This window comes from Bos indicus x Bos taurus, chromosome 28 (assembly GCF_003369695.1).
Source record: "Bos indicus x Bos taurus breed Angus x Brahman F1 hybrid chromosome 28, Bos_hybrid_MaternalHap_v2.0, whole genome shotgun sequence".
Classification (NCBI taxonomy): domain Eukaryota; kingdom Metazoa; phylum Chordata; class Mammalia; order Artiodactyla; family Bovidae; genus Bos; species Bos indicus x Bos taurus.
In genome coordinates this window covers 35,059,371-35,083,890 of record NC_040103.1, presented here as the reverse complement: position 1 = coordinate 35,083,890, position 24,520 = coordinate 35,059,371, and the positions used below count along the sequence as shown (strand labels likewise).

Genomic DNA, 24,520 nt, shown 5'->3' with positions numbered 1-24,520 from the left:
GCACAAGCTGGAATCAAGATTGCCAGGAGAAATATCAATAAGCTCAGATATGCAGATGACACCACCCTTATGGTAGAAAGTGAAGAGGAACTAAAAAGCCTCTTGATGAAAGTGAAAGTGGAGAGTGAAAAAGTTGGCTTAAAGCTCAACATTCAGAAGACGAAGATCATGGCATCCGGTCCCATCACTTCATGGGAAATAGATGGGGAAACAGTGGAAACAGTGTCAGACTTTATTTTGGGGGGCTCCAAAATCACTGCAGATGGTGACTGCAGCCATGAAATTAAAAGACGCTTACTCCTTGGAAGGAAAGTTATGACCAACCTAGATAGCATATTCAAAAGCAGAGACATTACTTTGCCAACAAAGGTCCGTCTAGTCAAGGCTATGGTTTTTCCTGTGGTCGTGTATGGATGTGAGAGTTGGACTGCGAAGAAAGCTGAGTGCCGAAGAATTGATGCTTTTGAACTGTGGTGTTGGAGAAGACTCTTGAGAGTCCCTTGGACTGCAAGGAGATCCAACCAATCCATTCTGAAGGAGATCAGCCCTGGGATTTCTTTGGAAGAAATGATGCTAAAGCTGAAACTCCAGTACTTTGGCCACCTGATGTGAAGAGTTGACTCATTGGAAAAGACTCTGATGCTGGGAGGGATTGGCAGCAGGAGGAGAAGGGGACGACAGAGGATGAGATGGCTGGATGGCATCACTGACTCGATGGACGTGAGTCTCAGTGAACTCTAGGAGTTGGTGATGGACAGGGAGGCCTGGTGTGCTGCGACTCATGGGGTCGAAAAGAGTCGGACACGACTGAGCGACTGAACTGAACTGAAGGACACCTGAATAAAGTATGGAGGTTAATTGATAATAATTCATCAATACTGGCTCATTCATTGTGGCAAAACACCATGCTAATAAAAGATGTTAATAGAAGAAACTGGAGTTTATGAGAACTCTATCTGAAATTTTTTGTAACAAACTGTTCTAGAAAATAAAGTTTATTTGTTGAAAAAAAAGATCATCTATATAATATATTAGTATGTTTATTGTACTTATTTTAAAATATAATGTATATTAAATATTATTTAAATGGCAACCCACTCCAGTATTCTTGCCTGGGAAATCTCTTGGACAGAGGAGCCTGGCCGGCTACAGTCCCGGGGGTCGCTAAGAGTCCGACAGGACTGAAGCGACTAAGCATCCATAATATAGTTTTAAAAAACAAATTCAGCCTTCATTCTCTCAGTCCACTTTCAGGCGTATCTTTCGTACAGCAGGTAGATGTACTGTTTACAAAACGCTGCTGCTGTGTTTTTCTGCAACGTGGATTTTTAGTCACTATATATTCGAGGGTCTTAGGTAGCAAGTGCACCGGGATCAACTTGGTTCTTCCCAACCGCTGCACAATAGGAGCGGTTTTGCGCGTCATCATTCTTGTTACTTAGCTCCTTACAAGGGACTTTTAGATTGTTGCCCATTTGGGGCCGTTAAAAACAAAGCTACTGGTTCGATTTGCATTTTAATAGCGAAGGAGCTGGACATGCCGAGGAGGATGCCAGGTCCGTGTGCTGCGCTCAGGGTCCCTGGTGCAGGCTTGGCCGCAGGAGCCCAGCTAAGAACCCTGGGTATCCATCCAGTCATCTTCCGCAGCCTCTCCAACACCCCCACTTCCCCCAAGGCGCGGCTCTTTTTTGGGACTGTACTGCATTTTTTGGAGATGATTGGGCGGGTGAGGGTGAAATGCAGGCCAATGGCTCGCGAGCGGCTCGAAGGAAACGCTCCCCGAAGCAGAAAAAGAGCAGAAAGGGTCAGAGGCACAAGGCGACTCTGGCAGGATTGTTGTTACTCTGATGGGGGCGCCTGCAGCGTTGTTAGTGCGGGCGCCCGCTTGAAGCGCCCAGCCGAACCCGCAGCTTTCCGGGGGCGGGGGCGGGGAGGGCTTATCTGTTGCATGGCTCTCTCTCTGGGCTGGGGGTTTTGTCTGGTAAGTTCACGTGGCACCGGTCCAGCCCAAAAGCCTGAACACCCAGCACCCCCGACCCGCGGTGTTCCCAGCTCCTGCTGCTGCTGCTGCTAAGTCGCTTCAGTCGTGTCCGACTCTGTGCGTCCCAGCTTCTAGGTAGTTGCAAAAGCGAGTTGTTTTTTGGTTTTTTTTTTGTTTTTTTTTGGCTCATTTTTCTCCTGACTGAGCGAATGCTTTTAAATACGACGTTGATAGATAAGTAAAGTCATTTACCCTGGAATTCTTTCTTTGTGTAGCACAAACTTTTCTGCCTTATAACTGAGCCCCTGGAAGCCAGAATAGTTGCCGCTGGGTTTTGTGACTTGATAGGAACACCATGTGGGGAAAAGACTAGATTTGGTGTTCAAACACCTGGGTTCTAGTTTCCATTCTGACACTTGGAAGGGATGCATTCTCCAAGCATTGGTTTTCTCACCTGTAAAATGTTCAAATTAATCTAAACAATATGTAAAGTAACCTCTACTTCATTCTTGCTCAGGGCTGATGCAACATCGAAGCAAGGGAAAGTAAGTGCCTTGTAAAACTGTCAGGTGCTGTAGACCTCTGAGTAGTACTGTATTAAATCTTTTTCACATTGATTCACTCAACTGACCATGGTTGAATACAGCCAAGGTGACCCAGCCAACATGACCAGCCCAGTACTAGGTGCCTCAGGAAGAGGCACAAAAGAAAATCCCATTACTCTAAATACAGTTCTTCTTAAGTATATGTGCTGCCGAAGCGAGCACTAAATACAGTTCTTCTTTAATGGGAAAAAAATATTAAGTTGTAAATACCTCACACAATAGAGACTTGCAAAAAGGACCCCGGGGTAAATGAGCGGCAGGTGAGAGGCTGGGGTCCAGAAAGTCCGCTGATCAGTCTTGTCAGACTTTGCAAAGTGAAAGTGAAGGTCACTGAGTAGGTGCCAGACTCTCTGCGACCCCATGGATTATACAGTCCGTGGAATTCTCCAGGCTAGAATATTGGAGTGAGTAGCCTTTCCTTTCTCCAGGGAGTCTTCCCAACCCAGGGATCAAACCCAGGTCTCCCGCACTGCAGGTAGATTCTTTACCAATTAGGGAATCTTCTAATTTTTAAAATCATGTGAATCCTGTTTTTTTTTTTTTTAAGGATCTATTCCTTTTATTTCTGCTTTTATCTTGGTACTTTTGTTCCTTCTACTTTCTTCGTGCTTGCTCTAGTGTTCTTTATCTGGTTTTTAGAGTTGAATGTTAGACTTATTTATTCTTAGAATCTTTTGTTGTTGTTTCCTCTTGGAAAGGCCATACAATTATTTTTTACAAGATTTAAGAAACAGATCTGAGTATCTGCTTTTAATTGGTGAGTTTAACCAGCTTATATGGATAATGACTACAGAAATACTGAGATTTATATCCACCCCTTTTATGTTGTTATATTTGTGTATGTGTGTGTGTGTGTACGTGTGTGTGTGTGTGTGTGTGTATGCGCTCAGGACTGATATAACAAATTGAAAAAATTCCATCCTGTTCAGTAAATAGTTGTTGCCTTGAGATCTTACAGTACCCCACCCTTGACCTTCCCCTGGATCCAGCAACAAAAGAGGCATTAAGCCTTACAGGTGGCGCATGATATGTTGAATATCACATGGTATATACTTTCTCTTTGTTTCTTTTTTGTTTTTCTACCTTCCTTTGGATTGTTTGAATTCTTTCATTTAAACAGGGGATTGATACTAGAATTACAAATGTGTGAATCAATAACTGCTATATACCTTTACCAAAATATTCCTCCAAAAACTCACACTTATAATGTCAAAAAGTGAACTAACCATCTTTCCCTCTCAATCTGCTTTCCCTCTGGGTTCTATATCTCCAGTGAGATACCACCTCTGTCAAGGCGTCCAGGCTAGAGCTCTGGCAGCTATTTGCTTTCCAATGGCACCCCACTCCAGCACTCTTGCCTGGAAAATCCCAGGGACAGAGGAGCCTGGTGGGCTGCAGTCCATGGGGTCGCTAGGAGTCAGACACGACTGAGCGACTTCACTTTCACTTTTCACTTTTCATGCATTGGAGAAGGAAATGGCAACCCACTCCAGTGTTCTTGCCTGGAGAATCCCAGGGGCGGGGGAGCGTGGTGGGCTGCCATCTCTAGACACGACTGAAGCGGCTTAGCAGCTGCCAGAATCACCACCATGAAGTTGCAAGCCCCTGGTTTCCGTGGATTCCTCATGGGAGAGGTTTCACATGTTTTTACTTCGTAGTGTTTTACGACGTTATCTGTTCTTGTAGGATTTGCAGAAGTAAGCAAGCTATTGTAGGGACGAACAGTTCAGATGGCAGGCTCTGCCTCTCCCTTTGCAGCAGCTTATACAGCTCTAATCTCTCTCAAAATGTCAATTGCCCCCAGGGGGAGAAAACCAGGAGAAGCCAGCTATTTCTCTCCACCCCACCCCCAGAGTCTCAGCAAGACTCAGCCCTTGAAAATGTAAGGTACATGTAAGACTGCTCACAGGGCTGCAGGGCATGGGTGAAAACTCTAGATCACTTTCTCTGTTTCCTTCAGGGAGATATGGGAAAAGGGAGACTTATTTGTCACATATGTTGAACTGTGGGGACTGCAGAATGGTACATGTAAGGCAATGAACTTGTTTTTGTTCTTGTTTTTGTTTTTTAATTGGAGGCTAATTACTTTACAATATTGTGGTGGTTTTTGCCATACATTCACATGAATCAGCCATAGGTGTACACGTGTTTCCATCCTGAACCCCCCTCCCACCTCCCTCCCCATCCCATCCCTCAGGGTCCTTCCAGTGCACCAGCCCTGAGCACCCTGTCTCATGCATCAAACCTGGACTGGCGATCTATTTCACATATGATAATATACATGTTTCAATGCTATTCTCTTAAATCATCCCACCCTCGCCTTCTCCTACAGAGTCCAAAAGACTGTTCTATACATCTGTGTCTCTTTTGCTATCTCGAATACAGGGTTATCATTCAGTTCAGTTCAGTTCAGTCGCTCAGTCGTGTCCGACTCTTTGCAACCCCATGAATCGTAGCACGTCAGGCCTCCCTGTCCATCACCAACTCCCAGAGTTCACTCAGACTCACGTCCATCGAGTTAGTGATGCCATCCAGCCATCTCATCCTCTGTCGTCCCCTTCTCCTCCTGCCCCCAATCCCTCCCAGCATCAGAGTCTTTTCCAATGAGTCAACTCTTCACATCAGGTGGCCAAAGTACTGGAGTTTCAGCTTTAGCATCATTCCTTCCAAAGAAATCCCAGGGCTGATCTCCTTCAGAATGGACTGGTTGGATTTCCCTGCAGTCCAAGGGACTCTCAAGAGTCTTCTCCAACACCACAGTTCAAAAGCATCAATTCTTCGGCGCTCAGCCTTCTTCACAGTCCAACTCTCACATCCATACACGACCACAGGAAAAACCATAGCCTTGACTAGACGAACCTTTGTTGGCAAAGTAACGTCTCTGCTTTTGAATATGCTATCTAGGTTGGTCATAACTTTCCTTCCAAGGAGTAAGCGTCTCTTAATTTCATGGCTGCAGTCACCATCTGTAGTGATTTTGGACCCCCCAAAATAAAGTCTGACACTGTTTCCACTGTTTCCCCATCTATTTCCCAAGAAATGATGGGACTGGATGCCATGATCTTCGTCTTCTGAATGTTGAGCTTTAAGTCAACTTTTTCACTCTCCACTTTCACTTTCATCAAGACGATTTTTAGTTCCTCTTCACTTTCTACCATAAGGGTGGTGTCATCTGCATATCTGAGCTTATTGATATTTCTCCTGGCAATCTTGATTCCAGCTTGTGTTTCTTCCAGTCCAGCGTTTCTCATGAGGTACTCTGCATATAAGTTAAATAAACAGGGTGACAATATACAGCCTTGACATACTCCTTTTCCTATTTGGAACCAGTCTGTTGTTCCATGTCCAGTTCTAACTGTTGCTTCCTGCCCTGCATACAGATTTCTCAAGAGGCAGGTCAGGTGGTCTGGTATTCCCATCTCTTTCATAATTTTCCACAGTTTATTGTGATCCACAGTCAAAGGCTTTGGCATAGTCAATAAAGGAGAAATAGATGTTTTTCTGGAACTCTCTTGCTTTTTCCATGATCCAGCAGATGTTGATAATTTGATCTCTGGTTCCTCTGCCTTTTCTAAAACCAGCTTGATCATCAGGAAGTTCATTACCATCTTTCTAAATTCCATATATATGCCTTAGTATATACTGTATTGGTGTTTTTCTTTCTGGCTTACTTCAGTCTGTATAATAGGTTCCAGTTTCATCCACCTCATTAGAACTGATTCAAATGTATTATTTTTAATGGCTGAGTAATATTCCATTGCGTATATGTACCACAGCTTTCTTATCCATTCATCCGCTGATGGACATCTAGGTTGCTTCCATGTCCTGGCTATTGTAAACAGTGTTGTGATGAACATTGGGGTACACGTGTCTCTTTCCATTCTGGTTTCCTCGGTGTGTATGCCCAGCAGTGGGATTGCTGGGTTGTATGGCAGTTCTATTTCCAGTTTTTTAAGGAATCTCCACAGTGTTCTCCATAGTTCCTGTACTAGTTTGCATTCCCACCAACAGTATAAGAGGGTTCCTTTTTCTCCTCACCCTCTCCAGCATTTTTGTTTGTAGACTTTTGGATTGCAGCCATTCTGACCGGCGTGAGATGGTACTTCATTGTGGTTTTGATTTGTATTTCTCTGATAATGAGTGATGTTGAGCATCTTTTCATGTGTTTGTTAGCCATCTGTATGTCTTCTTTGGAGAAATATAAGGCAATGAATTTGAAAGAAGGAGGTAAGATACTGGGCTAAGCAAGGAATAAACAGAAATTTGCATATTGAATAATGGGACCTCAGACCCTGGGAAGTCAGCAATCTGATTTACCATCCACAAGCAGGGAACTGGAGGATTCATTTGTGCAGAAAATGAGCATCTCAGACAAACATCCTTCAGTGACTGATTATTTACTGTTTCCCTCAGTGCCAGCACTGATGGACGGTTAAACAGCCTGCAGCAAACTCCATTGGTTGACAAACCTACTCCCAGGCAGAGATTCCAGGCAGTTCCCAAATGTAGATGTCCAGCCTAGGATCACCAGCTTGTGAGGAAGGCTCCAGATAGGGTGACCCACCATCCTGGTTTGCCAGGGACTGAGGGTTTTTCAGGACACTGGACATTCAGAGTCAGACTGGAAAAGTCTCTGGCAAACTAGGGTGAGTTGCTCCAACAAGTATGAGCAACATCTATCAGTTTGGCTCTGGTTTAATAATTTGCAAGCCTGACTTTCTCCATGCATGCATAGTCATCTGCTATAATTTATAGGGTCTTGAGACAAAGTCTGCCAAAAATTGGATTAAATGGTTTATGACTTTTGCTGATCCTTTCCCAGCCTCTGACACCATATGTAGCGAAAAATATGGTCTACATTATTTGTAATTTCCAGCCCAGTCAACTAAAGATGTGTCCTGGCTTCTTTTATTATTAACTTGATCTTCTTCTTCTTCTTCTTCTTTTTTAAAGATCTAAGTAGCTTTAGCACTTCCCAGGTGTCTCGGTGATAAAGAATCTGCCTGCCAATGCAGGAGACGCAGGAGAGGTGGGTTTGGTCCCTGGATCAGGAAGATCCCTGGAGAAGGGAATGGAAACCCACTCCAGTGTTCTTGCCTGGAAAATCCCATGAAAAGAGGAGCCTGGTGGGATACAGTCCATGGGGTCGAAAAGAGACGGACAACTGAGCAACTGGGCACACCATCACAGTTAGCTTTATTCAGCAATTATGATTGGGCAGTAAATAGTCTAGTAAATTGACTAGATCATTCTTAACTCGATCTTTAATCAACTGAAACCACTTTTGGCTGTTGAAACCACTGATGTTCCTGCTGGACTCAGTTGCAGCCCACCAGCCAGAGTCAGTTCTGCAGGGTCAGTGTCTGGGTCAGGCAGGTAGTTAAATGTGGTCTTACCATGCCATCCTGCCCTGCTCTGGAAAGCAGAAAGCCCAGCAGTCTCTGGGATGTAAATTACCTGATTTTCATGTCATGGACCAGGAATGGTCTTAACAGACAGTTGATACTACTAATTATCTCCGGAAACAAGGGCTACCAGTTCTGGATCTGAAATAATAATTATGATATTAATAGATAGCCTCCAACTTTAGGGAGATTTATAGAAAATAATTATAAATAGTAAGTTTATTTAGTTACTTTGGGAGGACATTCCACAACCAGTTTAACTAGCAGGATCTGTTGCTCAAAATGAAATGTGCTGCAGATTTTTGCACATGTTGCCAAACAGAGTAGATGGTTAGCAACCCGCTTTACCATTTTTCCAGGCTAATTTTTATTGCTGTCTCACTTTAGGATGTTGAACTGTGGGGCTTCAATTACCTCCATTACTTGTTGCACGGCTAGAGAACTCTCAAAATTCCTCCCAAAGCAAATCTTGGCTCTGCCGGCAAGGACTCCCTTGACGCACTTTGGAGGGGATGTGGGTTGGCCTTCTTTTAGGAACATGTACTTGTCGGCGCCTGAGTTTTCGTAAGAGGACTGAATCAAAGTCCCAGCCCAGTTTATTATTAAGGCATGCGGCTCATTTCTTAACTGGCAATGGAAAGCACCACCATTCCAAGTAGAATCTAAAACCCACAGCCACAAAGGACTTTTCAAAAGCTTGGCTAGGTGAAATGCTGTTTGTGCCTATAAAGTATGTATTCTGTTCAATCTCTAGACATGTGTTCTTAAATATATCACCGATTCAGCCACAGCAGTAGAGTTCTGGTCTTTGACTAGAACTCATGGCTTCTTGGAGAAGTCCTTTCCATGCTTTCTGCTTTGGCTGGAGGCCTTTGACCTACACTCAGGAACATTATACATAATACAGTTTTGAACACTGATCCCCTATCTGTTGTTGGGATGTTGTTGAGGGCATCGCTTAGTGGAATCATTCACAGTGGCCACTCCATGTGGACCTCTCGTAGAAGGGAATCTGCTCTTTGGTCTTACTATCTGGAATGGTTGATTTTTCTTAGCAAGCTGCAAATACTCTGAATCTTATACTGTGTCATCTTTCCCTCTATCAGGTGCTAGGTCACTAAAACAACCATGTGTACCTGTGTGCTAAGTCGCTTCAGTTGTGTCCAACTCTTTATGACTCTATGGAATCATAGCCCACCAGGCTCCTCTGTCCATGGGATTCTCCAGGCAAGAATACTGGGGCAGGTTGTCATGCCCTCCTCCAGGGGATCTTCCCAACCCAGGGGTTGAACCCAGTTCTCTTACATCTCCTGCATTGGCAAGCAGGTTCTTTACCACTAGCACCCCCTGGGAAGCCCAGAGAATAACTACGAGATCATACAAAGGAGACTCATCACTCAGGTTGAGCATGGAATCAGAGCATACAGGACTGGCAAGATGCTCTAGGGGACCGTACCTGCCATGTTAAGTGTCCAAGAATCCCCTGGAGGAGAGTTGGAGACAAACATAGGTTCCTCCAAACCAGTCCTATAGAGGTGCCTTCAGATCATCCCTCTTTCTTAGAGTGAGGTTTAGGGTCAGGTGTAGTAGGGCAATGGCAAGGGGAGAAAGACATAGCTGGTCCTATGTCCTTCTCCCTCATCAGATTCCTATCAGGTAACACACAGGACGTGATTGGAAACCCATGGGCACTGAATATGAAGTCAAGCACCCTGTGCTTTCTGTTTGTTTCATCGTGGTCCCCGGGTCAAGGTGCATTCTTACCCCAAGTTCACATCTATTATATGAGCTGGGAAATAGTACACTGTAGAAGTTAAAAATGTGGGCTCTGAACTTCACACTGCACATATATAAATTTTTTTTCCAAGCCATTGTTGGTTTTTAAATTTTATTTTTGCTATCTTTTGCCATTAGAGATTGTTATTATATTATCTGTTTAGGGTAAAGTCTTCTGTGGGGGTGGCAGAGGATGAGATGGTTGGATGACGTCACTGATTCAATGGACATGAATTTGAGCAAACTCCAGGAGATCCTCGAGGACAGAGGACCCTGGCGTACTATGGCTGTGGGGTGACAGAGTCGGGCACGCTTTAACAACTGAACAACAACTTATGTATATGGGTATGAAATTCAGCCTATGTGTGTAATCAAGTCTTTTAACAATTTTCTTTATACCTGTGCTCTTGTATGTTTAATAAAGACAGTCCTTACTAATTCCAACATTATGAAAAAAAAAAAGGCTCTGGAGTCAGAGAGCTAACATCAAACCCTACCTCCACACTCACTAGCTAAGTGACCTTGGATAAGAAGCTCTCTTCATCTCTAAGTGTATAGAACTGCTTACCAAACACAGTTACTACAGGAAATACATTATATAACCACTGTGAATCATCTAGCCCAGAGCTCGACATTGCAATGGGTAGTTGCTATGAAGAAATACATCATGGTCACTTAGAGTTTGGGGCTTTGGAACTGGGTATACTGGGGGTTCAAATTCTAGCACTCCCTGGGCCAACTGTGAAACTTTGGGCAAGTTTCTAACTTCTTTAGATCTTTGCTTTTTTTTTTTTTTTTTCCATCTGTAAAATGGAGCTAATAGTACACATAAAACCCTTGCATGCCATTTGAAATGTGTGCTCTGTAAATGATGCTCTTAATTGCTCGTTATTTTACTGCTCCACCAGAGAGCATGCAGCTAAGCTAAGCAGGCCAGAGAGACCATGTAAGGGAGATTGTCCAGAGCTGCCAACCTTCTGTGGCAACAGGGAAACTGACCTCCATCCCCAACATATGGTAGTAACACATTGTTCTCTGTGTGCTCAGCAGGGAGCTGTGAGTTTTATATTTTTGTTATATCTGGGGCTAGATCAGATGGATCTTAATATTTTAAGGGCCACAAGTACACAAGTATCACTCCGGGTCCAATCAGGAGGCAGAAACCACATAGGGTTTAAGAAATGGAAGTTTGATATGAAGAGTATTACATACACTATGATCAAAGAGTAACTATAGGATGTAAAGTCTTCCTGGTGGAGCTAGCGGTAAAGAATCCACCTGCCGATGCAGGATTCAATCCCTGGGTTGGGAAGATCCCCTGGAGGAGGAAATGGCAACCCACTCCAGTATTCCTGCTGGAAAATCCCATGGACAGAGGAGCCTAGGGGGCTACAGTCCCTGGGTCACAAAGAGACAATACTAAGGACACATCATAAATATCTAAAACATAAGTGGACCCCTGTAGGGCTACTCTTCCTTCAGCTGAGAAAGAGGGCCCATGAAGGAGGTCCCTCCCCAGGCTGGGGATCAAACCTTGCTGGAGGAGGTGTCATGGCCCCACTGGAGGCAGAGAGATTAGCTGGTGCCTGGGCCAAAGCTAATTGGCATCTGCTGGACAAGCAGAAAGCAACCTGGTAGGTGGGTATGTGGACAGATAGAGGGAGTTGAGTGGCGGTGTAGGCAGGTGGCACAGAACGTACAGTGTCTGTATTGGGAGGGTCATGGGAAAGTGATCACCAGGCCAGGCAGGACTGCAAAAGTCACTGGAGGCCCTTCTGGGCACGTGGCTGGGGCAGAGCACCACAGGATGCCCTCCGCCTGCCCAAACCAGCAAGAACTGCCCCTTCCTCCTGCGGTGTTCTCCCAGCACCCTCTCCTAAGAAAGCTTACGTTATAGCATTTATGCTCACTGTAGAGGAGAGTCGCCTGTGGGAATTCTGCCCATTATCACAGAGTAGGTATTGGTGAGTGAACTTGGAGTTGAGGAAAAATACATGAATAACTAGCACAGACACCTTGGGGCATTTGAAGAAAGCTGGGAACATAATTAGTGTGGATCCATATGCTCATGCATGTGCTCATATATAGATAATTTCCTTTGCTTGTTGGGGTTGGGAGGGGATACTACTCCTAGGGTGTTCACAGACCTCAGGTGAAGAGCACTTGGAGGGGAAGTTATCCAAATGTAGGCTCCTCTATGGATCCAAGGCAACTACAGGAAAGCCTTCCCAAAGCACTGAACTTTTGCGGGGAGGTGGGGCATTCTGAATTATTTTTTAACTTGCAGATTTCCTGTCTGCGTATGTGAACTGAAAGTGCCTTCAGAGTAGATTTTGCCTTTGAGAAACTAACCTGGTCCCTTGAATTAGGAGCCAGAAAATCTGACCTAGCTGTGTGTTCCGGAGCACATCACCTTGGCTCTCTGAGCCTCAGTTTCCCCAAGCGAAAACTGGAACCTTAAGTCAGCCACTTTCCCTGCAACTGTTTTACACCAGCATTTTAAGCCTCCAAGGAGGGTTCCGATCCCTGAGTCGGGAAGATCCCCTGAAGAAGGAAATGGCAACGCACTCCAGTATCCTTGCCTGGAGAATCCCATGGACAGAGGAGCCTGGCGGGCTGCAGCCCATCAGGTCGCGAACAGTTGGGCAAGACCGAGCACACGCAGAGAGTAAAAGGTTAAAGTCCTTGTTGGATTTCCCTGTGTTCTTCCACCAGCGTGTCCCAAACTGCAGCTTCTGCAGATGCTCACTACATCTTTTCACCAAAGGAGTGGGAGGACGGTGCTTCAAACGGGAGCAATGGGCATTTCGGAGGCATTTCGGAGTTCGGAGATGGCAAAAGGACAACCAACTTTTCTCCCCTTATCCTTGCCATAGGGACGTTAGGAGCCGGGAAAGCTCAATTCTGCCATCTGCTGGTCACCTTTTGTATAGCAGCACCCAAATATTCACAGTTTTACAGTGCTAGAACTAGAGAAGATGCTTGGATGGCATCACCGACTCAATGGACCTGAGTCTGAGCAAGCTCGGGGAGACGGTGAAGGACAGGGAAGCCTGGCGAGCTGCAGTCCATGGGGTCGGAAAGAGTCGGGCACGACTGAGTGACTGAACAGCAACAAATTTAAACTCACCTAAGGATCGGAGAGAGGAAGTGGCATTTACTGAGCACCTACTGTTTACAGGCGGCTTTCCAGGTGACTTAGTGGTAAAGAATCCTCCTGTCAATGCAGGAGACTTCCAGGAGACCTGGGTTTGATCCCTGGGTCGGGAAGATGCCCTGGAGAAGGAAATGGCAACCCCCTCCAGTATTCTTGCTTGGAAAATTCTGTGAAAAGAGGAGCCTGGTGGGCTACAGTCCATGGGGTCACAGAATCTGACACAGCTGAGCACAAAAGCATGCACTGTTTATAAAGGATCCACCCTCTTCAAGGGTGGTCTGAATGCAGATATAAGTTATCCTTGAACCTTGCCTGTAAGGGCTTCCCTGGTGGCTCAGTGGTAAAGAATCTGCCTGCAGTGCAGGAGATGCAGGAGACGTGAGTTCAATCCATGGGTCGGAAAGATCCTCTGCAGGAAGGCATGGCAACCCGCTCCAGTATTCTTGCCAGGAAAATTCCATGGACAGAGGAGCTGGCGAGTTACAGTCTATAGAGTCACAAAGAGTCAGACATGACTGAAGAGACTGGGCATGCACGCTGCCTGTAAAGAGGGCATGGGTTCCAGAGAGCCAGGGCTGCTTCTCAATGGCTGTGTTCCCCAAGCACAGGCTTCGGCTGCTCTCAACTTCAGTTTTCTCATCAGGTGGATGAACGAAGGATTTGGAAGGACGGCGTTAAAAGATAAAAGAGGTTGTTACAGGTGGGTACTGAGAAGGAAAGGAGGGCACCCTAGGCAGACCAAGATGAGGGTCTCAGAAGACACCCATGGAAAGCCTGACACGTGTCCTCTTCTTGTCCCCTTATTTGTGAAGCCAGTTAATCTCCAGATCTCTAGGTGTCTCAACTCCTGACGTCTGGTCAGGGGCAGGGACAGAGGAATTGGAAAGATTTCTTCAAGGAAGAATGAAACAAACACCTGTGTAGACTCCACCAACTTTAATAGGAGCCATATCATTGTCTTCGAAGTATCCTATTATATGAACATATTGCCATTTATTTACACATTCTACAGCATATGGACATTTGAATTGTTTCCAGTTTCTTGCTGCCTTGGACATTCATACACATAATTTTTGTCAAGTATATAATCAGGGAGTGGCATTGTTGGGTGGCAGACCATGTGCATTTTCAACTTTATAGATAATTACTATTTATCCCAAGAGGTTCCACCAGTCAAAACTCATGTTAAAAGTGCGTGTGTTCACATGTGTGTGTGTGTGTGTGTGTGTGTGTGTAGGAGGGAAGGTATTCCTGTTCACCAGATTCACTGCAAGCACTTGATATTGTCAGTTTTTTTTAAGTTTTGCTAATTTGGTGGGGTGAGATGATGTCATTTCAATTTCCCTCCAAAGGTGACTCTGTAATTGTTAGTCATTTTGAAGTATACCATAATTACTTTTCCTAATTTGTGCATTTAGAAATTTTCTTGGAATAAATAATTTTTTCTTTAGTAATTTCAATATGTTTATGTACTCAGAATGTTTCATTCCCAACTCTTACATCACATGTAAAATATTCTGTAAATAGCAGTGCCTTGGAGATCCTTTTCCTGGCCTGGAGCTTTCTGACCTGCCCTCTTCTGTGTTGGCTCTGCAGGCTCGCTGCACGGTTGCTAGATTGAATTTTTTTGTTTTTTTGAACAGTCATCCTGGGCATTCTCGTTGCCATTTTCTTCTGTTTTCCTGGATCCCTTAGCAACTTCCTCCTTCCTGATTTACTCTTTTTTTTTTTTTTTCAGTACATCCTCTACTAGTTTCCTGAGAAAGAATTCTCAGAAGGTAAGTTTTTGGAAGTCTTGCACGTGTGTAAATATCTCTACCCACAAACGTGAGTGATATTTTGTCTGGATATCTAGTTTCATGTTGGAAAACATTTCTGCTGAGTTTTGAAGGCATACCTGCTTTGCCTATGGGGTATGATTTTATTAAGAAGTCTAATGTCTAAGTCTTGATATTTTTGTATTTTTTATTCAATTTTTTTCTAGGAACTTGCTTTTTATTCCTGGGGTCTGTAATATCCTGGTGGTGTATTGTGTATGAATTTGTCCATTTCACAGGGCGCTTTGGGTGTCCTTTCAACCTGAAAACTCACGCCTGTCTATTTCAGAAAGGTTTTTTTTTTTTTAATTATTTACCGAAAAAGTCTTTCCTTAATCTGTTTTTCTCTTATTTCTTTCTGGAAGCTCTACTTATCAAATGCTGCCTCTCTGGACGAATTTTCTAATTTTCTCATTTTTTTCCCCTCCCATTTTCTATTTCTTTTTCTTCTCATACTAAGTTTTGGAGAATTCCTTTACTTTTATATTCTATGGAATTGTCATCTCTGCTTTTTCTTAAAGAAAATTCATTGGATATTTTTGTCCTGTGACCATTCCTTTTTTTTTTTAACTACCTGCTCTTGTTTCTGAGTATGTGACTGGCATAGTTTTAGTTTTTCTTCTACCTGTGTGGTTTTTGTGTTTTCTAAGTTGTTTTGCAGGTGGGTTGTTTTTGTTTGGCCTCCATCTTTTACGTTAAAACTCTGTGATGATTTCTGGAAATACTTCAGTGAGACACTAGACGTCTATTGGCGGGTCTCTGTACATGAGTGGTGCTTGTCACCTGGTGGGTTTCACTTTAGGGTCGTTGCGACTTAGCAGCAGCAGCAGTCGTGTTGCTGTGGTTCATCGCTCAACCATGACTGACTCTTTGCAGCCCCATGGACTGCAGGCTTCCTGGCTTCTCTGTCTATGCGATTTCCCAGGCAAGAATACTGGAGTGGGTTGCCATTTACTTCTCCAGAGTATCTTCCTGATTCAGGGATCGAATCCGTGTCTCCTGTATTGCCAGCAGATTTTTTACTGCTGGCTCCTTTGGTACAAATGCTTGTTCTGTTTATGGTTATCCCCAGGAGGACTGAGATACCACTACATTCTAAAATATCACAGGAATTTAATTACATAAAGAATTTTCAAAAATTTGGAAGAAGGGACCATGTAACACGTGTTTACAGCAACTTATCATTGATTACTTGTTTCTTTATATCTTAATTTAAGCTCCTTCTGGGAAGAAAGCATGTCTTTTTAATTTTTTTCTTTTGATGAAGTCAATGTACTTTTAAAGTCTTTGTATCTTGTAGGACATAATTTCTTCATTGAACTAATGTGTAACAAGAAGGTATTGAGATCATCATATGGGGTAAAAGGGAACTAACATTTCTTGAGCACCTACTGTGTGTCCAAGGTTATGGGAGAGTATCTTAGAATTTGGTTGACTTTGAGAATAAAGACAGCTAACAGAACTGTTCAGAGCGGGCCTTCAAAGGAGAGGAAGCTGCTGTGTCTTGCTGGTTGTAGGCTCCAGCTGGGCTTCCCTGGTGGCTAGATGGTAAAGAATCTGCCTGGAATGAAGGAGACCTGGGTTTGGTCCCTGGGTTGGGAAGATCCCCTGGAGAGGGGAATGGCAGCCCACTCCAGTATTCCTGCCTAGAGAATTCTATGGAGAGAGGACCCTGGCAGGTTACACCCCATGGGGTCACAAAGAGTCAGACATGACTGAGAGACTAAAAACACACACAATTCAGGCTCCAGCTAGGGGTCACAGGGGAAGGTACAGCCTTAACAAGTGTACAGTGGAGCTCCATGAACACCAGTTGTGACAGTGATAACTGATACTGACAGGCTAGATTTACTAAAGCTGATAGTTTGCATCAAGGGCTTCTCTGGCAGCTCAGTCGGTAAAGAATCTGCCTGCAGTGCGGGAGACCCAGGTTCAATCCCTGGGTGGGGAAGATCCCCTGGAGAAGGGAATAGCAACCCACTCCAGTATTCTTGCCTGGGAAGTCACATGGACAGAGGAACCTGGTGGGCTACAGTCTATGGGGTCACAAAAAGTCAGACACGACTGACCGACTAACACTTCACGAACACCAAACCTGGGGATCTGTGCTATAGACACATTCAAGATCCACAGAGATCTTGTAAAGATGGATGAAAAGCCAAAATGAACAAGGAGAAATTCTCTCTTTGTTAACATTCTCTCCTTGGATTCAAAAAACTAATTTCACAAATTCAGGATTAGGGAAGATCTGATTCAGGAAGAATCCTTGGGGTAAAGTATGGGAATTTGGGTTGGCGCCAAAACTAAAATAAAGCAAAACCTCTTTACCATCTTTAGCTACAAGGACGCAAAACCAAGGACACGGGAGGTGACAGTCCTATTTCATGTTGCTCAGTATATTACACAAGGCCTGTACTTGGTGTTGAGACTGTCCACCGCACAGATGTTCAAGGATGGAAAAGCCATTTCACGGAGGATACCATGCAATGAGTACTGTAGTCAGAGTCCAGAGGATGCTGAGGCCGTATTACCTCACTGTGCAGGACCACAGTGGTAAGGGGGGGTGTCAGGAACGCTTCCCAGAGACCCCACATCAGCTGATATCTGAAAGATGATTAAGAGCTCTATAGATGGATATTTTAGCCCAGATGGCTAAAAATAGACACTGGTACAAGGACAGTTCTGAGAGGGAAGAGCATGGATAAAACTACAGTCCAAAGAGCACTGCTGCTTGTTCCGTTCAGTTCAGTTCAGTCGCTCAGTCATGTTCGACTCTGCAACCCCATGGACTGCAGCACGCAAGGCCTCCCTGTCCATCACCAACTCCCTGAGCTTACTCAAACTCATGTCCATTGAGTCGGTGATGCCATCCAACCGTCTCACCCTTCTCCTCCTGCCCTCAATCCCTCCTAGCATCAGTCTTTTCAAATGAGTCAATTCTTCACATCAGGTGGCCAAAGTATTGGAGCTTCAGCAGCAGTCTTTCCAATGAATATTCAGGACTGATATCCTTTAGGATGGACTGGTTGGACTTCCTTGCAGTCCAAGGGACTCTCAAGAGTCTTCTCCAACACCACAGTTCAAAAGCATCAATTCTTTGGAGCTCAGCTTTCTTTATAGTCCAACTCTCACATGCGTACATGACTATTGGAAAACCAAAGCTTTGACTAGATGGATCTTTCTTGGCAAAGTAATGTCTCTGTTTTTTAATATGCTCTCTAAATTGGTCATAACTTTTCTTCCAAGGAGCAAGCTTCTTTTAATTTCATGGCTGCAGTCACCATCTGCAGTGATTTTGGAGCCCCCCCCCCAAAACAAAGTCTGTTACGGTTTCCATTGTTTCACCATCTATTTGCCATAAAGTGATGGGACCAGATGCCATGATCTTAGTTTTCTGAATGTTGAGTTTTAAGCCAGCTTTTTCACTCTCCACTTTCACTTTCATCAAGAGGCTCTTTAGTTCCTCTTTACTTTCTGCCATAAGTGTGGTATCATCTGCATATCTGAGGTTATTGATATTTCTCCCAGCAATCTTGATTCCAGCTTGTACTTTATCCAGTCCAGCATTTCTCACGATGTACTCCGCATGTGAGTTAAATAAGCAGGGTGAAAATATACAGCCTTGATGTACTCCTTTCCTGATCTGGAACTAACCTGTTGTTCCATGTCCAGTTCTAACTGTTCTTTCCTGACTTGCATCCAGGTTTCTCAAGAGGCAGGTCAGGTGGTCTGGTATGCCCATCTCTTCCAGAATTTTCCACAGTTTATTGTGATCCACACAGTCAAAGGCTTTGGCATAGTCAATAAAGCAGAAGTAGATGTTTTTCTGGAATTCTCTCACTTTTTCTGTGATCCAATGGATGTTGGCAATTTGATCTCTTATTCCTCTGCCTTTTCTAAATCCAGCTTGAACATCTGGAGGTTCATGGTTCATATACTGTTGAAGCTTGGCTTGGAGAATTTTGAGCATTATTTTGCAAGTGTGTGAGATGAGTGCAATTGTGCAGTAGTTTGAGCATTCTTTGACATTGCCTTTCTTTGGGATTGGAATGAAAACTGACCTTTTCCAGTCCTATAGCCACTGCTGAGTTTTCCAAATTTGCTAGCGTATTGAGTGCAGCACTTTTCACAGCATCATCTTTTAGGATTTGAAATAGCTCAACTGGAATTCCATCATCTCCACTAGCTTTGTTCTCAGTGATGCTTCCTAAGGCCCCCTTGACTTCGCATTCCAAGATGTCTGGCTCTAGGTGAGTGATCACACTATCATTATTATCTGGGTCCTGAAGATCTTTTTTGTATGGTTCTTCTGTGTATTCTTGCCACCTCTTTGTAATATCTTCTGCTTCTGTTAGGTCCATACCATTTCTGTCCTTTATTGTGCCCATCTTTGCATGAAATGTTCCCTTGGTATCTCTCTAATTTTCTTGAAGAGATCTCTAGTCTTTCCCATTCTATTGTTTTTCTCTATTTCTTTGCATACAATTGGGGAAGGTTTTCTTATCTCTCCTTGCTATTCTTTGGGACTCTGCATTCAAATAGGTATATCTTTCCTTTTCTCCTTTGCCCTTCGCTTCTCTTTTCACAGCTATCTTCACTGCGGCTTGAGATGGGTGCAAACCAAACTCAAGTAGGGAGACCTCTGGTGGTGACTGAGAAAAGTACAGTCTCACAGACTAGGCTGTGGGCCTGGAGGCTATGGAGGGATTCTGAGTCCCAGGGGGACAGACACGACCACTTTGGAGAAGGGGACAGCGAAGGGGAAGAAAGGTAAGTATCAGCAGGATACAGAAAGATACATAAGGATAAAGGAATTTTGAAAGGAAAATCAAAATGTTTAAGGGGAAATGTTAGTAAGTTTCTGCTGTGTGAGGTGAGATGTTATTCTTCTTCCATCTCCCCAGGAAATAGTCTGTAAACTATTTATATCAGGGAAAGAAGGGAAGGAGGGAGGGAGGAAGGCCCCTGAAAGTAATAGGGAGGCTGGGTTAGACACACGATGCATGGAGAGAAGGAGACTCAGGAGGACACAGTTACTGACATCTTCAGTCACCATAGTTGTGTAACAGTCACGACTGTGTCCTGTGGGTAGAAACTGGGCGGAGATAGACTTTGATTCTCACTAGTTTGAGAGCAAGCCATGTACAAATAGAATGGACTGCTTCAAGAGGCACTGAGCTCCCTGTCACCAGTAGGGCACAAGCAGAAATTGGTTGGCCATCCTCCAAAGAGGCTGCTCGTGTGATTTCTGCAAGAGATGGGATGTTGATAGGTGAGCCTGAGACCCCCAAGCTTTTGATGGAGGCTGAGAACATCAGTCTCTTCATCCTGGGTCCTCCCTTCTCAGCCAACTCATTCAGGTACTGAAGTGGAAGGTTTGATTGCATTCTTTTGAGGGAAGGTGCTAAGTTCCACCTATGTGTTCAGGTTAAGTCTGTGGAGACACAGGGCACATCTAGAAAGAAATGTAGGAGAAGGCAGAATCTGCAAGGAGAAAGGAGGGAGAAGAGTCATTGCTGATGGTCCAGAGCTTAGATTGCAAGAGTCCAGCATATTCTATCTGCTCCAGGCATTTAGACATCATTTTCCCTTGAGGGCTGTGTCCATTAAGGTCTCTTCAGGAAACAGAACCAGTGCAGGTGGTGCCCACGAAGATGCTGTAATAAAAACTATTGACAGAGTGTGGGCAGGTTAGGGGAACAGGCAAGGAAGCAAGAGGCTCGTAGAGACTAGCAGCGAGGGGAAGCCCCCATTGAAGGGGTTAGGAGAGAAAATTGTATTCCAGGCCCCTTGAGAGCAGAAGCCATGGAGGAGGGGTCTCCTGAGGGAACCCTGATCATGGAGGTCACACTTGCAGGTAGAGACATGCTGATGAAAAGAGAGTGGGGAGCACGGGAGAGATAGCCCAGTGCTCTTTCCTTTTACCTTCCAGAATCCCCCTTCCCCTTCCTCATTAACCCAACCAGAAGCCAGAGGCTGAAGAGCCAGGAGGACTCAGTCTGCAGGGATGAGGTCACCCCAGCACAGAGCCAAGAGACAAGGAAAGAAAAACGTGGAAGGGGCGACAACAGAGAATGAGCAGTGTAAGGGCTCCTTTCCTTGCCTTTTGTGATCGAGACTGCAGGCTGTGCCACAGGATCCCGCTGTCTGGAATGCAGACACATCAGTGGGCCAGTTTGGACCATGAAGATGAGGGCAGAGAAGCTGTGGAGAGCCTGTCACCCGAAGACACAGGGCTGCTGCCCTGAGCCCACACGGCTGCCCTGAGGATTGTTACCTGAGAGAGATGCAAAGTAGCAAGTGGCTCCAGCTGCGGTCCTGTGCCCACCAAACTTATTACAGCCTTTATGGATTTTGAGAAGTACAGAGTCCCCATCTTTGAGAAGGCTTCAAGAGCTTACTGCATGTTCTGATAGCACTCCACAGGGACCTAGTTCCTCCCTTCTTGCCTAGGACCCCCATCCCTGTGATGGCTCAGAGCAGCTGTTACCTTGCACAGAGAAGCTCTCTTCCAGTGTGAATGTCCTTCCAGTGATCTCTGCGAAGTGTCAGCCCCGAGTAGGGTGGGGCAGGCTGGGGCTGGGTTAGGATACTGCGGCTCTGTGTCTTCTCCCCAGTGGGTGTTCTCCCCATCGTGGCTGTGACTTCTCAGCCCCTGACAGCCCATGGCAGTTGCTGGTAAGAATCACTTCCTGCTGGGTTCTGAATTGAGAAGACAGAGATGGCCCATCGTGCAGCACCATCTCACTTCCTGTGTAACTCCATTAAGCTTCCCCTGGAAGCAGCCAGGGCCACTGCTCAAGCCTCCCTGATGAGTGTAGGATGCCTGGACTTGACAGGAAGTGTGAGGGGGTGGGGATGAGGGAGGAACAACAAAGCTTAGACCATTTGTATGAATTTCTGACGTCTATTTTGTGTTGATATTTCTTCAGCTTACAAAGCAATTTCTCAGAGTTTCACTCCATCTGAGAAGTTTGGAATAAACATTTTTCATTCTCATTTTGCAGATGAAGAAACCGAGCTTTCCAGGGGTAGAGAAACGTACCCAGTGACGTGTCACTCGGAGCCAGCCAGGCTAGGAGTAAGGCCCAGTTTCTGGTATTTATGCCAGATCTTCTTCTTGTCCCAGAGACCTCTGCATGGTGAAAGAAAAACTCTTCTTTAGTGGACGTTTTATGAAACAACACTTAGAAAATGCTGAAGGTCTCCCTCCTCCCTGCCCTGGTTGTCAGGGGACACATCATGGTGGCCCAGTTCCGTGAGTGACAAAGGCAGTTTCAGAGAGCTTGTCTGGACTCTTCAGGCCTGTACTTTACCACAAAGTGTGGGGTGTGTATGGCGTGTGAGTTATGTGATGACTGGGTATATAATGTGTGTTGGTGATGTGTGGTATGTGTGTGCCTGTGCGGAGTAGCATGTGTGTGTGGAGTTGTGTGTGTGTGTGTGTGTTGAGTCTTCATTTGAGGGTGTGTGGGAGTGTGAATGTGTGTGACATAATGGTTGGTGCGTGTGTGATATATTGTGTATGTGTGTTGTGTGTCAGTGTTGTGATATTCTTGTACATGAGTGTGATCGTGGGTCTTTCTGAGTCTGCTGGTTCAGTGAGTGTTATGGGTACATTCTCACGTGTGCTGATGGATGCGTGATATGCCATATGTGTGCTAGAAAGAAAAAGTGTGTGTGTGTGTGTGTGTGTGTGTGAGTGTGTGTATGTGCAGATGGCAGGTCTGGCACAGAGGCAGCCAGGACAGGAGGCTCACACCTTAGCAGTGTGTGTGTCGTGGCTTGCAGCTCCCAGGTGCTCGCCCCGGCGTCCCCACCTCGTTGGTCAGTTTGCCCAGCTGAGGCCTGGTTCAGTGTCAGCTGGGGCTTCCTCTGTTCTGAACAGGCCGGCATCCTTGGCACAGACCGGGATTTCACACTGGCTCGTCCCCAACTGCAGGTCCCCTCTGGGCCAGGCCAGCTGCCCTGCTCCCTTGGGACTTCCACCCACAAGAGAACCCCTCCCTGCCTAGGACGGGAGGAGCCAGCCCGGAGCTGGATGGAATGGCCACGTCAACAACTCTGCCCTCCCCGCCCCTGGAAACGGTCAGAACGAGCACCTGCCACCAGCGCCCTACAAACATCAGCCTCACTGGTGGGGACGGCCGGGCCTCCTCGGCAGTCAGCCTCTTAGTGAGGCCTAGCCCACCTTCCCCTTTCAGATGGCAAATCGCCTTTCATGCTCACCCACCTGCACCCTGACCCCTCACGCTGGTGTCTTTTATCTCTTTTAAAAGAGTGCTTTTCGCCTTCTAACACTTTGTGTGATTTACCTGATTTGTTTCCTCTTTGTCTCTCATTCTAACTCTCCTTACTAGAATGTAAGCTCCAGGAGGGCAGGCACGTGTTTGGTTTTTCATGTACTTAGAGGAGAGGAAGCAGGATGTTTAGAAGACACTCAAAATGTTTGTGGAAAGAAGGAAGGAAGGATGGAGGGACTTGATGCCAACCTCCCACCTAGGCCAAGCCATGGTGAGGGGTGTTGGGGAGTGTACTCGGTCCTGCTGGGGTCAGCCAGAGGCCAGAGGGCAGCTCCAGGGATTCGGATCGAGGCCTGTCAGGCTCCCAGCCACCGGCCTCATGGGAGGGCACAGCTGTGGGTGGGAGGGGAGCTGGGAGGGATGTGTTCAGTTTCTGGGGACGGAGCTGCTGGCTGGGGATGCATTTAATTTAGCCCAAGTCTGGCACGGAGTCGGGGGAGGCGATTAATACAGACGGGGTGCTGTTCTTTCCTTGGGGCTGGAGCTGTGGCTGGGGGCCGGGTTGGATCAAGTGCGTTATTGGCCCAGAGCCGGGTGAGATAAACACACTCTTGGGACAGCCCTTCTTCCAGGATAGGATGGCCAGATCTTGCCTGCTGGGGCCACAGTGAACCAAGAGTTGGCATAGGACTTTAGAGCCTGCTACCTGTGTCCCATGTATGGACTCGTCTGGACCCCATCACCACCTGCCAGGGAGCTAAAGTTTCCACTTTACAGGTGGGGGGTGGGGAAGGGAAGCTGTGAGGGTGGGAGGGGCTTGCTGGAGGGTGGCTTGAACCCAGGGCTCTAGATCCAGTGCTTGCTCCTTCCTCTTCTGTCCCCCACATATGATAGAAAGAGACAGACCCCTTACCTGCTTCCAGTTGAGGAACAGGCCCACCGGAGAGATGGGGCAGCCCCTCTAAGCCTGCACCAGGCCCCATGCTGATGTCAGGAGGGCAGAGCCCGCCAAGGCTGGGAATCATCCAGCTTTGATCTCTGGTTTGGCTCCAGGTTCTTCAAGCCACTGCCACTCCCTGGGGCTCAGTTTCCCCACTCGGACAAGCCCCGTCCAGCTGATGGTGGTCAGTTGGGCTCTAGTGTCTCACTAGGAAGCTAGGCTTCCTACACGGTGGACTCTACTCACAGGCCAGGAGCTTCCAGAGGCCTCCGTGGGAACTCATGCTCAGCTTGCTTTCCTCCACTTTCCCTTCTCTTCCCATCCTCTTTCCCTCTTCCCTGGGTCAGGGGATCTGAATGGAGGCCAAGCGACTCAGCTGCTCTGCAGGGCATGCTGCCCAGCAGCCGCTCCAGCATGCCACTGCGGCCACCATAGCAGCTGCCTGGGCAGGAAAGGACTTCATAGGGGGACTGTGACTTCATGGGGGAACTTGCTTGAAGTGCTACTCACTCTAAGGTTTGAGTGATGATGGCGGGACCTCAGCTTATTAGTGACTTTTGCCTCAAAACGGGTCCAATGGAGGAAACACCCCAAAC

General features: G+C 46.0%; 1 long non-coding RNA gene across 3 annotated transcripts; it reads left to right on the top strand.

Moving 5' to 3' along the window:
* Positions 1-1,489: 1,489 nt before the first annotated feature.
* On the top strand, positions 1,490-24,144 carry LOC113885440. 3 transcript variants are annotated; one of them, XR_003509209.1, is made up of 5 exons: positions 1,490-2,116; positions 14,663-14,702; positions 19,330-20,824; positions 21,749-23,761; positions 24,038-24,144. It is a non-coding gene; the product is annotated as an uncharacterized LOC113885440 (long non-coding RNA). The 3 variants fall into 3 exon arrangements; XR_003509208.1 differs by having other exon boundaries at positions 1,843-2,116; positions 19,330-19,511; positions 20,674-23,761; XR_003509207.1 differs by having other exon boundaries at positions 1,492-2,116; positions 19,330-23,761.
* Positions 24,145-24,520: the final 376 nt, after the last annotated feature.